At 39.9% G+C, this 15,371-nt stretch overlaps 2 long non-coding RNA genes across 9 annotated transcripts in view; both read left to right on the top strand.

Annotated features, from left to right (window-relative positions):
* Window positions 1-15,371, top strand: part of LOC139800802 (uncharacterized) — a 53,656-nt gene that overhangs the window by 23,278 nt on the left and 15,007 nt on the right. The window contains exons 5-9 of one of the 8 annotated variants that reach the window (XR_011727949.1): window positions 56-312; window positions 2,622-2,705; window positions 3,854-3,929; window positions 4,641-4,716; window positions 10,146-10,718. This is a non-coding gene — a long non-coding RNA (uncharacterized lncRNA). Of the gene's footprint in view, window positions 1-55; window positions 313-2,621; window positions 2,706-2,808; window positions 5,526-10,145; window positions 10,719-15,371 lie in introns of those variants that run through there. The other 7 variants (XR_011727947.1, XR_011727946.1, XR_011727944.1 and 4 more) reach the window with 7 other exon arrangements.
* LOC139800800 (uncharacterized) lies at window positions 10,843-13,734 on the top strand. The gene is made up of 2 exons (XR_011727941.1): window positions 10,843-10,886; window positions 13,243-13,734. It is a non-coding gene; the product is annotated as an uncharacterized lncRNA (long non-coding RNA).

Raw genomic sequence — 15,371 nt, forward strand, 5'->3', positions numbered from 1 at the left:
ATTTGCTTCTCTACTTGCCACATCTCTTGTAACACCAACTACCCTTCATTTCTAGGGGTAAAACCATGACTGGAAAGCATGGGGACCATACACACTGATGCAGCTGGTTCCCAGACTAGCAGTGGTTCACCTCCCAGTCACAAGCTACCAGAGGCTGGAGAAACACCACGTGAAGTGTTCCTGTCCTGGCTTCTCCTTTGTCCTCTTTGAAGCCCTGAGAACCAACCCAATGTGAGTGCATGACCGAGCATTTGCTCCTCTCAACGTCTATACCTGAAGCATAGCACGAAGTTTCATCCTCTGCTTCTGCAGGTAGGAGCTCAATCTAATTTAGAGATTTAGCCTTAGTGATGAGCAAGACAATAGTACCCAAATAACCCACGTGAACCTTTGCCCTCTTCCAGAACTGACATAGTTTCATCATTTGCTCTCTCTTTTCTGGATGCAGCAGCCAGCACAAGGCAGGCATGCTGGCACACATCCCGCTTAGTAGCTGAAAAGAACAAACTGACAGACATTTTTAATGTGCTGCAGCTTATCAACATCCCAGTGAATAAAGGGTGAATGATATTTTCCATTGGTTACTCACAAATGTACATGGATATGCTGCTAAACTGCCATTTAGTCCAGACTGGACAGAAATAAATCACCAGCTAAAATGCTTTATTCCTAGTGAAAACCTTTATGGAACATGTTCTTGCCCCAAAACCCTTTCTGGAAAAGTCACAGTAATGCTCCCTGAAACCTGGCAGCCCTTCTAAGTGAGCATATGGTCTGCTCAGCTCTTGCAGTACCGGTGCACGGTGAGTAAACACAGAGCAATGTCAGAGCAAACAGGAGGTTGTTTAATAGCATGCAATTCTGTGGCTACTTCAAACTTCATCAGCACTTCAGAAATGAATTCCTCTTCCCTGCTGGAGCATGCACTGCATGCAACAGAGGTAGAAGAAAACAGAGGCAATCTTTTGGGGAGATGGATGGTGCCTGGTAGCCACCTCCCTTCAAGCTGCTGTCATGGAAAGGTGATGGGATGTCAGAATGTTACATTGGTGATGTGACATTGTCTTCCCCATTTTTCTGAGATGTCCTCTGGTTCTGTGTAACTTGGACAGTAATTGGAATAGAGAGAGAGGGATGTGAAGGTAAAAATCCCACTGTTAATCCAGGCTGGTGAAGGGCAGAATGTAAGCTGCAGTAATTGTGTTTCTGAGGGAGTCAACAAAGCTGGGCTCGTCAGCACTAGCAAACAGATCTGGTCCTGCCTCTCTGCTTCTCACGCTGGCAGAACATTGCTCTGAAATCACTGGAGTAGGGATCAGGCCAGGAATGAGCGGCTGAGTTGCAAAGCAAATTAATTCCTGCCAAAAAAGTTCAGCTATGCTCAGAAGTATGTAAAGTGTCTGATTTGAGAAGTGTCAAGTAGCATTTGCGACCAATTATCCAAGATGAAGGGGCAGAGCTATGTTTACATGTACTAATCTTCAGCCAAAGTTTGAAAACTCCAATTCATGGACACGCATCAAATTTCCTTTCCAGGCTTGGCATTTGCCTATACGCACGCACTCGCATTGCTGGGGGATGACAGGAAAACATGATTACAACTTGCAAATAATACAAATAATAATAATAAAAAAAAGCCAGGGGAGCTGCCATGCAGCAGCAGCATGGTAATTAAGCCTCTACTATGATACGAAAAAAAAAAAAAATCACAGACCACTGTATAAGTAAAATAGCTTTGTCAGCCGAGCTGAAATGTGATGTGTGTGGTGTGTCTGTAGTGTGATTTTTTCCACCACCTGCAAAGCCCTGGGAAATTATCTACACACACACACACAAAAAGTAAAAGCTGCCTCTGCCATCCTCTGTTTAATTAAAACAGGTATACCGATGAAAGGCATTTAATGTAGGGATTAAGCATTAATGCAGAGGTGCCGACAATGATGTTAGGATCCCTGTGGCATAGAAGGGCCAGAAAATGATAGTGGTGACTAGAAATATTGTAACTAAGAACAAGCTGGCTGGTCTTTTGGATGGGTTTTGGAGGTTTATGCAGACTGAAACTGTTGAAATTTTGGAGCAGCTGATTTTTTCATGTGGCAAAGTGTTTGTCTGCCCCTGCCCTTCCCCTACCCCTCTCAGACCTTCCAGGGTATGCCCCAGGGTGGCAACAACTTTTAAAGCAATTCATCTTTCTTCTAACAAGTTCCTGATGCTAAAGGTCTGACCTTAAAATGAGCAGTGCATAGGGCAGGAATGGGTACTGCAGTGAGCTTCTGGCCTTCAACCCTTCCAGCTACAGCTATTTCAGTAATCAGAACACTATATTCTTGATGGGTGAAGGAACAGAGCCTTCCAGTGAAGGTTTTCTTAGCACATTAACTCTATCAGTGCTGGATGCTGTGTCCATCTGCAGTGTCTATTTAACACTGCGGGTGCCTATTTAACACCCTAAATGCAGATTTGCCAAAGGCTGCAGCTCTCTGTAAATTCACAGCTGTGCTTCAGAGCCTGTTGCACCTGAAAACCAAACCATTCCTCCTGAGGGTTTCCACAAAGGTCTGGGGAGAACTGTAATCACACAATCCACTCTGAGTAGCTCAGACTTGATTTCTTTTCTGCAGGAGAGGCACAGCCTGGTTTGCTACCATGCAACTGTCCTCATTAATGTTCTTCAAGCCCTGATGTATCGGGACCACCATCGTTGGGTAAGAAGATGGTTGAGTTTTTCAGGCTCATTCTCTTGGCTTAAGAATGTTAAATTGGGTGATAATGAGCAGTAACTGTGTCCCCCTTTTTTTTTTGGTGAAGTTGACACTTGCCTTCTAGTAAACAGACACAGAGATGACACTCCTCATTTCACACAGGTCACCAAACTGCCCCTGGGATGGTGAGGGTTATTGGCCATTTACCAAACTCTGTTTGACTTGGGTTCATGGGTGACAGATGAAAGGCACAAGATTGCATTACCCATCCCTGGGGCCAGCCAGGCTCCCTAAAGAAGTATTTCATTTACCAAGGCAAGAGCTGTCCCATGGGAATCAGAGAGTTAAGAAAAAGAAGATGACGTTTCAATTGCAAAAGCTTCCTTAGGGCAAATGTCTTAAAGCCACATGGAAACTCACTGTTTCAGTGTCAAAATAGTTGCTCCAGGATGTTTAATGGCCAACAGATATTTTTTTTTCCCCATTATTAATCTCCTCTTCTTTGCACTGAAACATCCCTTAGGTCGCTTGTGGTCCTTCTACCTCTGCTCTACTCTGTTTTGCTCCATCTCCCAGGGGGCAAGCTCCATGCATCAGGTAGAACTTACACCTTTTCTAAGAGCTTCAAAATTTAGGCAGCATTTGCCTCCCCCCATTCCCAGATGAAACAAGCAGCCCTGGTATCACACTTAGAGCTGCCAGGAGCTTGAGACGACAGAAGCCTCCTGAACTTCCCAAACATTTTTAGTATCCCAGAGCAGAGATGGTGTTGGATTTTCTTGGCTATAGTGAGGTGGTTCTTACTATCAGGGTAGTCCAAGTGCTGCCTTCTTACAGATGATGGATGCAGGGCTTAATGCTGCAGCAGTTGCAGGAAGGAGAACATCTGCTGCTCAGACAGACCAGAAATTCAACCTGGACCCATCTTGAATTTCTTCTAATGGCAAAATTCAGCTTTGTTCCAAATTGATTAGCACTGCTCAAAATCCTCCTTCACTTTTCTCCCGTGCTGTTTGTGATGGGAATCATGAGATGTCCTGAAGTTGCATTTGTTGTTTCATAGTTTTACATCACAGGTGTAAGAGTGCATCTGCCAAGTCAGCAGATATTTCTGTGTGTGTTTGCTTATTTATTTAATACTCTGTTTCCAGCAAGTTCTTGTTACCCAGTTCCTGCTGACAACCAGGGAACAGGCATAAGTCAACTGAGAAAGTGAACCACTAGAAGGTAAGTGGAAAGAATAGTAAATGCAGGCCATTCATGTGACAGGATCTGATTCATTTTTGTGCCAGGGAGATTTTTTAAATGGGACTTCTCCCGGTGGAGAATTCTCAGTGCTCAAGTCCTGCTTCACTATGAAGAAAATACATAATTATTCAGAACTTATTATTATTTTTTTTATCACTCTTTTTTTCAGTCACACGGACTGAGGGCACAGATGAGATCAGGACCTAGTTTATTGCCATGCACTGTACAGACTGTACCATGCACTGTACTGTAAAATCCCTATAAAAAGTTCTAACCCTCTTCTTTATGGGGGCAGACAAGTGCACCCAGGCTGAAGGTTGAAGTCACTGGTCTAAGGTGTCAAAATCCATCAGCAGCAAAAAGGGGACTCAGCCTGAGATGCTCTGTTCTGGATCCTGCTGCTTGTTGCTTTAGACATCTTTTTACCTTTATTTTGAGTCACTGAAATAATGAATGAAATACATGCCATGTCCTTTGAAGCACTATTTATTGTGTATTTATAGAAAACTGATTACCTGTTCTCTCAGGCTAGTGGAGACTATTAAGAATGATAAACTCATCAGGAAAAAATGTAGGTTGGGTGTGAGAGAGAAACTTGTGTTTTATTCTTCAATGCTGGCCAAGTCTTTGGTTGTGGTGTGTCTGAAAATGTGGCCTCTGATACTGCACCATCCTCTTCTCTGTTTTCAGGCTGAGACCACATCTGGATTTTAGACTAAGCAACTTTCATGCAGATATGCCACCAAAATATGAATACTATGCCAGGGTAAGTGGATTATTGTTCCATTTGGTTTTTATACAATGTGTAAAGTCCATATGAAGTTTGCTGTTAATCCCAGCCTAGCTGTGAAAGTGTGTTTGATCACTACTTGTTCAATCCAATAAAGCATACCTGTGTACCACAGCAACACCTGCTCTATTTATATATTAAAATTATTTTAGCAGATCAGCCCTTTGGGATTTAACATTTCATTCATGGAGGATTTCATAACCCACGCCAGTTTTACTGGCTCTCTTTCTTATAAATTGTGTGATTTTCTTAAGGCTATTTACATTTTAGTTTATTGTAATATTTCTCTAGTTTCTTATTAATAATTGAAACAAAAATAGTGTTTTTTTACAAAAATAAGAGCTAAAAATGGACTCTCAGAGCCTGGATAGATACTGATTGTAATTTTCTCTTTAGTGCTTGCAAGTCTTGGGCTGTTTTATGCAACTTTTCCACTTTGGTTAGTGCTTTAACTCTTTGGTAGTTTTGCTCAGACACAGAAGGCAGTGGGACCAGGTACTGTGTGCTATAGGTTTCTTTACAGATTAAATCAATGAAGTGTCCTGAAATCTAGTAACTACTCAATACCAGTGACTTATATGAACCTCAGTACTACTTCTGCTGCTTGGAAACAATTTATTTAGTCACTTGGACTTTTAACCAGTCAGGCACATTCCTTTCTGCTGCAACAGCAGTGATAGAGGAAGGTGTGTTTTAAACCATGCAGTCATTTCCGTCCTGGATTTCACGAGGGGCTATTCTTGTCTCAGAGATGAATCATTCAAATATCCTTCTACAGATTCCAGGTGAGTTACTCACATTTGGAGGCTTCCAAGTAATACATGAAAAAGTGCTGAGAAAATGATGAGTCTCTGCCTAGTCAAAAAAAAGCTCAGCAGAAGTAAACGTGAGCAAAAGACTTGTATGACTGGCTCGGAATCTTGCTAAGCAGACCTGGGGCCAAAGGGCTTCTGCCTTCAAAAATGTGTAGCCAACAGGGATGCTCAGTATTTGCTTTACTGACTGACCCATCAGCTGCTCTCTGCCCCAGAAACAGTTCAGGAAATGACTGAAAGTATCTGAAGGCATAAAAAGGATAATTAAGTTTCACTGTGGGAATAAGAGGGTAATCTGTCCAGACAAATCTAGGAACTAGCATTGAAAACCCTAGCATCTGAATATACAAAAATGAGTAATTTTGAATAAAGATGTCTATCAGGACTGTAAATTTAGAGAGTGAAAAAGTAGCTTTGCTCAATAGACCATCTCTCCATCTTCCCCTAACTCATTTTCTTGTTCTTTCTACCTTTTGTATTATTGAAAAAAAAAAAAAAAAAAGCGAGCACATAAAATTTGATACTGCGAATGCATTAACTTCATTTCAATCTTTGTTCCACTGTGAATATTCCCCCTATGAAAACTTCAGCCATGACTGCACTGGGCTTGCAGGTCCAGTTATTTGCAGAGAGGACTCTGCTGTATTTTGAGAAGTCTCTGAGGTAACCACCTCCCCACTCTTCTGAGGCTCTCAAAGAAGTTTTCGAGCTGGCATGAGAAATCACCTGGGACTCTGAGCAAATCACAAGTGCTTAGGACAGTATTTTCTCTGTGCCTTTTTTTTTGCTGAGCAGAATTGCTGCACTATAAACAAATGTGAGTTTTGCCTCATTCTTAGATACTGTGAGTTATGAAAGCCCACTCTAGATGTAATGAATGTATAGATCATTTTGACCAGATCATAATCTATTAGTAAATAATGTTCCCTGAAAATGTATAGGTGAAATAAAGAACTTCTTGCTACTATTGCTGTACTGGTATCCAGGATTACTGATGAGGTCAGCCTGATCCTGAAGCTTTGTGCTATACTAATGGTTAAATACAATGCAGAACTAACTACAGGGTTTGGTTAGCAAATTCTGCCCTGGATTAAGATATTCAGGATTTATACTGCTAGAAGCAGAACCTGAAATTAAACAAAGCTTACCTGTCCCTAGACTTTATCACAAGCTATCCACTTCACTTCACTGAGATGCTCACTCATGTTTATAAAACCTTTCCATTAGCCTCTCTTGATTTTGGTAGTGAAATTAATAAGCAAATCACAGAACAATTTTCAGAGTATGACTTTGATATACAAACCCCTATAGCACCTACAACTCATCTTCACTGTCCATGAAGGAAGCCCAAGGATACCAGGCTGCTTTAGACCTACAGGCAACTGCCAACACAGCCTCTAAGCTACGGGAAGGTCAGTTTTAAAGAAGATGGCACTTAGGGACATCTGTGTGACACATGCTGCAGTGTCCAGAGGTTGAAGTCTGTGTATTTTGCTCTAAATCTAGTGAGGAAGTCACTAGAGAGAAAAAGAGAAAGAAGCACGGGGGAATAAAAGTACTTTTGAAAGAGAAGAAATCTACATTTCAATGAAAAGCCTTTCAAGGCATTTCAAATAAGAGTCTGAGAGAAATAATTACAAAGTTTGGAGAGAAAGAACGTTAGCTTTGATATCTTTTTCTTCTATGAAGCAATTAAAATAAGCAATTTTTCAAATACTAAGCAGAAAATTACTAATGGCTGAACCCAAAAGCTTTCATTTCCTTCTTGGGGCCTTTATTCTTCTAAAAAAAGACAAAAAAATGTGAAGGTGGTTTTCCAGATAGATTAATGCATAAAGCAGTCGCTAGTTGGATGTCATAAAAACTACAGCAGCATAGAATAGCTGAGATTAAGAGCTAGATTTAAATCATGCAACAGTCCAGTTAATATCAATGTCTAATTAAGAAATGCATAAGAAGTCTGTAATGTTGATTTGATGGAGAAAAACTCTAATAGGGTTTCTTTTGGAATTTTCCATTTCAATTGCTGTGTAGACTTTTAATGGATGTCCTATCCAGTCTTTGGTATTAGCAGGAATCATCCTCAAATTAAAACCAAGGCCTAAAATGGAACACAGGTAGACAAATTAGCTTGTCTGGGAAGCAGTCTGGGTAGAATGAGCTCAAGCTGAGATTTTAGTACAAATAAAAGAGCACAAATGTCTCTCATCTGGCATGGAAACCCTATCTGGTTATCATTTTAAACAACTAAAACCTCTGTAATTTTAAACAAAGCAACATGAACCCGTTTCCCCCTGCTCTCTATGCCTGCCAAAATCCCTGAAAATTCATACTTAGAGGTCTAGACCACTAAGCATCATTAATTAGTCTTTTGAAACAGAAAGGCTTTCTCTAGTGATGTATATTAGGAGCAGGTAGAGGTGGGCTCTTTGCTTGCCATGGGATTTACAGTGCACAGTTCCCCATCGCTATCAATTAATGCCATTAATCTCCTACTCCTCTCTGGGTAACTAAAGCTCTTAAATTCTTGGGGAAAAAACTAAACCTGTGGCATCCTTTGTGTCACACAGATCATCCGGGATATTTGGTCTCTAGGTAAGAAAGGGGAACTGGTTTTGTGCTGCATATCCCTAATGCCCCCAAGCTGTTGAAGTAGGAGACAAGGGGACTGTAAGTAATGCCCAAATCCCCATTGCAAAGAAGGAGAAAGCACAGCCCTGGATTAAAGCAGCAGTGTATTTGTTATCACCACTTTGCTTTTGACCCAACAAACCCAGAGGGAATTCTCTCAAGAATCCAGGAAGACAGCAAACTCAAAATAACCCCTCTGACCCAGGAAGCAAGCACACTGGGGAGTCATTTTAAAGTTCATTAGAACACATTAAAATACAATACATTGGCTATGGTAAAGCCAGGCATATGATTCCTTCTGTCTACATAATTCTTTCCAGTACTAAACACATCCAGAAACCTTTCAGAATTCCTCTAATCCAGAGACCTTTCATTAAGTCTTGCCACTTCACTTAGCAAACAGAGATTGGAAAAGACTGGAGGTAAAATCAGAGTAGGAGTGAAAGTTTGACACTTCTGAGTCACTGTCATGCCCTGAAATGTCACATCCCAAACTCATGCCTGGCATCACTCCGCTGGTCAATGAGGCACAAATACATCATATTAAATAGTGACACAATGCCCCTGAAGGATGCCCCAAGGATTCTTCTCCTTTAAAGGGATGGGAATTAGAACACTCTCAATGAGGTATCTGCCTTCTGAATGATGCAGAAGGTCTAAAGGAGGGACATTCACATCATCAAAGGATCAGATTTCTTTATCCAGTATCCTGACTGTGTGACCAGGGAGGTACCATAGGTGAAGGTGCTTCTATATGGTCATTCAAATGGAGCACTGCTTTAGCAGGGTGTTTTGTCTGCAATTTCTCTTGTATTTATGAAATTCTTAGGAAAAAAAAAAGGGCATGAAGCAGGCTGTCCTTTGCAAAAACATGCAACAGTCAAAAATAAAGAAACCTTAACTTGTCCAGCATACTTGAGAGCCACAAATTCTGTTAGTTTTGCTAAATGAGAGGAAATTTTCTCCTTTCCTCCATAAACCCATCTTTTTAGACATTACTGCAGTCATGACCTCACCACATTTCTGGATTCTTTCCTAAAAGATTAAAGTGAACTAATACACCAGTGATCTCATCACAGCATAAAGGACATCTTACACAGGGGAAAAAACCAATCAGGAAAATTTCAGTGCTTTGCATCAAGAGTAGAGAAAGCACTATAACATCATTGTGGAGAAACACCAAATGGCCAGAGCCAGAGTGGTATTTTTCCATCTTCTTTTAAACTCTTTGAATTTCTCCTACCTGATCATGCCTGTCACATCTCTCCTCCTTTTAGCTGTCTCCATATCTGTTCTCTTTCCTGTCATCCTGCCTTTATCTATACCTTCCTGGAATCTCCAGTGCCCTTTCTACATCTCTTGATGTACCAACTATTAGAATCAAGTCCATTAATAACTATTCTCAGCTACACCCCAAGTACATTTTGCAGAGTATATGCATATAATCACGTTACACAAAAATATTCACACATACTTCCAGTATAGCCTACATTATTCTGGCCAAGAAACCTTTCCTACATGTATATATGGTTATCAGGCAAGATCTGATGATTTATGACACCTCTCATCTACTTTGGAGCTGTTGTATCTTCCAGCAGAAATCAGGAGGATGAACAGGGACTGTTTTCTTTGGTAGGAGAACTTAAAAATTAGTATTCATATAACTGAGAATCACACCACGTTTTAACATTGTGTCATATTCTGAGGCTGGAAGCTCAAATACCTTCAGAACATGATGAGTATTGTGTTAATGATTTAATCTTCTCTCTCGTGGCCAGAGGGACACTGCAGCTCTGGCTTGAAGTCCCACCCTTAGGCAATGAGGTGGCAAACCGGTTTCCTTTCTCAAGCCAAATGTCACGTAGCTGCTCAGGGGCCCATTTTGGTGGCTCTAGCATCCCCTGACTTTTCAAGGAGATGTACTGGGTGTAACCTGCTCTCACCCTATGTGCTTTGCAGGAGGAAACAAAACTGCTCGTTTCCCTCTGTGACATTTCTCAGGTAGGAAGAAAGCTGTGAGACACCAGACTGTAGGCTGGGAGGCATCAGAGGTAGATATGGACAAAGAAACCACTACAAACCATTAAGTGAAGATGAATTCTCAGGGCTAAAGCAAACTGGTATGAAGAGTGAAGATCCCTTTCTACCCACTCACAAGTTTTGTTGTTCCTTGATGAGGCAGCAGACATATTGAACCCCATATACTCTGCAGGTGACAGATCTGCTTTAGTGAAGAAAGTCCTGTTCTGTGCTGTTATAGGATAATATGTAGCACTAGTAGAAGTCCAGAAATCTAGCAGTGCAAAACCTCAAATACCAACATGAAAATAGTGGGTGAAAAACTGTTGGAACTCTTGGCTTCAACAGCCGGTCAGGAGGCACAGACTTCCCAAGGCAGGGGGAAGTTGGGCAAGTCAGGATGTTCAGTAAGATTTCATCCCTTCCCTCAGATTTACCAGGTCAGATCAGGCCAAAGGAATGAGGCAAAGCCCTTGGCTCACTCCAAGTCCATTCCTTTATTGGTTATGAAGAGTTTTTATATATATATATGTATATATATATATATATTTTTTTTTTTTTTATATATATTATTTATATATATATGAAGAGTTTTTATTTATAGTAGCTCAGGATCTTGAACCAAGCCTGGCCAACCAGCCTAATCATCACTTCTGCCAGAAGAAAGGGAAACTCTTTGAGGTAAGTTCCCTTGGATATAATTCTTACTTTCCAGGTTAAAAAGGGGCTGCAGCTGATACATGCCCAAGCCATAATGTGGATTTGCACTTTTCTTGTTAAATTGAGCTGGTTTGTGTCCAAAACATCACTTCTACTCCTAATGCTCACTTCTATCATTACAGCTTCTACATTAGTTGCAGGTGTGAAATGCCTACAGATCTATACTTTTCTTGCTGTCAGCAGAAGAATAATGTATGGCAAAGGCCTAATTCTCAGTGATGAGGTCACCAGGATCTCCATTTGCACTTCTGCTTTGCTAAACACAAACCTCTGGATATTTGCAATGCTCCAATATGCACAGAATGGGACAAGGTTGCTGGGGGCCATACATAAGAAACAATTTGTGCTTCTCATATAATAGCCACACAACTTGCTCTCTAGACAAAATATTTGCTGTTTTACAGCAGTATTTTGTTAGTCTTCATGTGCCAATACTTGCATGGTCTGTGTTAACAAGGAAATAAGGATGCCAACAGGTTAAAAAAGAGCCTAACACATTAAGTAGCTTCAGAAAGTTACTGGTATGCAATGTGTCCCTGCTTGGACTGAGTAGATGTTGAGATGAGGAGAAAGCCTGAGCACAGCTCCTGGGAATGGTGGTCATGGATGCCTTGCACAGAGGCATCCAGGTTTGGTTTTGAGGGCTTCAAGAGAAGCATTCAAATATTTTGATTTCTTGCTGTTTGTGGATTACTCTTGTATCTCAGAAAAAGTCTTCTGATTGTCATGTGTTTGTGTTTGATGCCTAGATAGCTGCTCTTGCTCAGGTACCTCTAATACACAGTATTTCTACCTGCTGTAGTTTACATGACAACAAAGGCTAATCATATATACATATATATGCCTAATTCTTTCTTGATTTGTGCTAATCTAGAATATTCTTCAATATCTTCAATAAAGATTCACAGAAGTAATCTATACAGACTGTCTTTTTGTCTTCATGTGTGACAAATATTTGACTTTTTAATATCATCTGGTTATGACATCTTGATTTTTTTTTCTGGACTTACAGGATATTTTAAAGGCATAGAAGCATCATTCACACTAAGCACTATACTTTTTCTCTCTCAATTAACTATTTCTGAAGTTTTTTTGAATGATCTTAAAATTGATCTTAATATCCAAAATGAGAGAATGGAATTAGTCACCAGCTATATGTTTCATTCAGTGGCATTTAGATCTATCACCTCCTCACTGAGTTAATTTAAAAATCATAGAATTTTGAAATTTGAATTAAAACCAAGTGTTTTCAGAAACCCACAGCACAGTGGGGAAAGCCCAGAGCATGACACAGAGGTAAGTTCTGTGAACATCTGAAATCCCAGCCTTGTGACTATGCTGCTCAAAATGGACATCTCCTTAAGGAAGCTGTTAAAAACTGTTCACAAGGAGCAGAAAAATTGCACTTTTGATAGGATGGAAGAGAAGCATTTGATTTTCAGAGAAAAGCTTGATTCTGGAAAATCCTCATGGAAAAGCCATGGAAAAGCCTCATGGATTTGGCATATTAGAGGAACTGTGGTGTAGCACAGTGTGGCTTGTACAGCTCTGCATGGAAGTAGCTATTGAGTTCAGAAGTGTCCTCATCCCCTAAAACTGACACCACAAATTCAGAGGAAAAGTTTGTTAGGTTTCATCAGCCTGACTTCATTACCACCCTGAGTAATAGAGATTGCATTTTTTTCCCTGGGCTCTACGATTATAGGCATAATAAACCCATGAAAAGAAATAGGGAAAAAGAAGAGGTGCTGAATTTCTTGGGATGAAATACAGAAAACTTGGGCTTGAAAAGCTTTCGAGTATAGTATGCTCTAGATTTTAAAAGAAAGTTTAAAGAAACCCTTTTAAAGAAACATTTTCCAAGTGCATGCCTGTTAGTCTTACGTTTGTACCATGTATAATTATGAGAAGCTCCCAGATAACTCGTAAGCTTCTGAATTTCTGTTGAGAATTGCCTTTTCCAAGATATTTCTGGATGCTATTACTTTACCCACTGGGTATCCTGTAGGCAAGGTGTATGATTACGCACATGAATATTTCTGTCTACCACTGCTGTGTGCTGAGACAATATCAACTTACACCTTCTTTTGTCATTGGTTCTTACTCCACGGAGACTATTCTTAATTACCAGCAAGATGATTTGGTACTATCATATAAAGTGTTACAGCATCATTTCTGTGATGATTTACACCTGCTAAGGGTCTGATCATTGAATTTTTAAAGTATATTTTAAGTTCAGAGGAAAGAGAATAGTTGTTCTACAGGGCACTTCTATTTTTAATAGCAATACTCTCCTTTGTTTAATTTCTTGGCACAGTTCTTCTAAATGATACAGAGCTTTTGAACACAAAGTCACCATTTTTGCACATTTGCACTGCCCTGAAAACTTACGAACACCCTTCTGTATTGGCTTCAATCTACGTAAGTCTCAAAATGCTATTTTTGAAAACTGTGCATGAGGGACGTACCTTTAAAGGGATTCTAAAGAATACAAAACTAAAAATATCTCAGTTGCAGAGCCAATTCACTCTATTCTTTCCTTCACATTTTGTTAATGGTTCTATTTTTTTTTTTCTTTTAACCTTGAAGGTTTATTCTTAAGTCTAATGGAAATGGTGGAAATTATTCTGCTGACTCCAACAAACTCAACTTTCTACCCAGTACATCAGATTTACTGGTGCCATCCCACTATCAAAATGGTGAATTTTATAAACATATCAGGGAGGATAAGTGCCCTGTAGAAAAGATGTCAGAGAGGGATCCAGAAATTACAGTATACTTGTAACAGAAATAAAACAAAGAATGCTTACTAATGACTCATGAATTTCTTTATAATTGCTTACATGTTCAGGGCAACTTTTCCTTAAATCATCTACAGAAACCCTTCAATTTCTGGGACTTTGGGTAGTTATGATCAGAACAACATACATCATTTATCATAAAAACTTTTGCTCCTCAAATTATTTTTCTGAGGGTTTATTTCAGTCTCCAGCTTTTTTCTTATCCTCCTCCTCATTTCCTATTTCTAATATAAAACCAGGAGCTCTTACCAATTTAGAAGATAAATAAAACCAAAGCGAATTCAAGCATGGTCTGTTTTAAAGTTCCAACTCAGATAATAAGAATCTGTTTTGTGCTGCACTTGTCATGAACTCGGTTTTCCACAGAGCATACAGTGTTGTAATAATGCAAATCAAAGACAATTTTAATAACTCTTTCCTCTAAAATGATCTATTAATGTTTTAAGACTCCAACACTTATGAGCATGATTCTAATTGCATGATTTTGCTGCAGGCAGATTTTACAGATCTGCCTGATCTTTGGATATTTGCACCGTTAGGATTATTTAAAATAAATTATTTTGTGGGAGTTTCAATCTCAGTAACAACAGTTGGGTCTGATAGTGGTTATCTTGTGGGTAATTTTATGTCTCTGCTTCCACATGAGGGAAACCAGTAAAATAAACTCTGAAAGGAGATGACTAAGGTTTATACAATGACAAATGTTATGAAGAATGTTCTCAAGAGGGGAAGATCTATTCATTATGTTTGTAAAAGGAGCAAAAGAGGTTTGAAAAGAACAAAATTTTATACTTATTAGGCCTCAATTAAATTGTGGGACTCTCTGCCACAGAATATAAAAACTATCATCAGATTTAAAAAGGGCTAGAAATTAATTTTCCATGATAACTATGATAGCGCTTAAACATTCTTGTTTCACACAACTTGTACCGTGAGGCTCTGCAATGCACCAGGTGATAGGAGCAAGGAAAATGCATGAGGAGAAGAATTAGATTGTGTTTGACTTCTGAGATTCCTCTGCACATCTGGCAGTGGTTTCTGCCACAGAGAAGTTGAGGGGACAGCTGGACTTTTGGTCTAACTCAACAAGACAACTGGTGGCGAGCATGTTCCTCTCTCCAGAAACCCATGGAGAAACCTCAGGTTTCTTTGTTCTGCAGAGTAGGATGAGGAAACTGAACTGGATGGGCCTTGGGAGAAGGTAAGCAGGGCAGCAAGAGCTGCAAAGAAGGCATTTGCTGAGTAGCTTGTGAGGGCCTTTACTCTGACACAATCCCCAGCCTTTATCTCTAGTGGCCTCTTGGCCACCAGCATGCTGGCTCTCCTTGTACGTGCTGTTCTTCCCCTTGAGCATCACTTGAGACCTACAGCAGAAGGTTCCCTCCTTCAAGATGAACTGAAACATTAACACAATCTTGCATTCTTCATTTAACACTTCTTCTGTAGAGAATTTACTCCAACTTTTGTTCCTGACAAGTGCCCACGTAGGGCTTGAACAAATGAGCGTTAAGAAGTGGTAGTTTTTCTTTAGAGGTTAAAGAATTACTATTCATGAACTCTGAGAAGAGATTCCTCTGAAAAACCAGCATGTTTTTAATTAATATGACTTTAACCAATCCAACATTGTTCTTCTGCTTTGGTAAAT

This window comes from Heliangelus exortis, chromosome 11 (assembly GCF_036169615.1).
Source record: "Heliangelus exortis chromosome 11, bHelExo1.hap1, whole genome shotgun sequence".
NCBI classification, from domain to species: Eukaryota; Metazoa; Chordata; class Aves; order Apodiformes; family Trochilidae; genus Heliangelus; species Heliangelus exortis.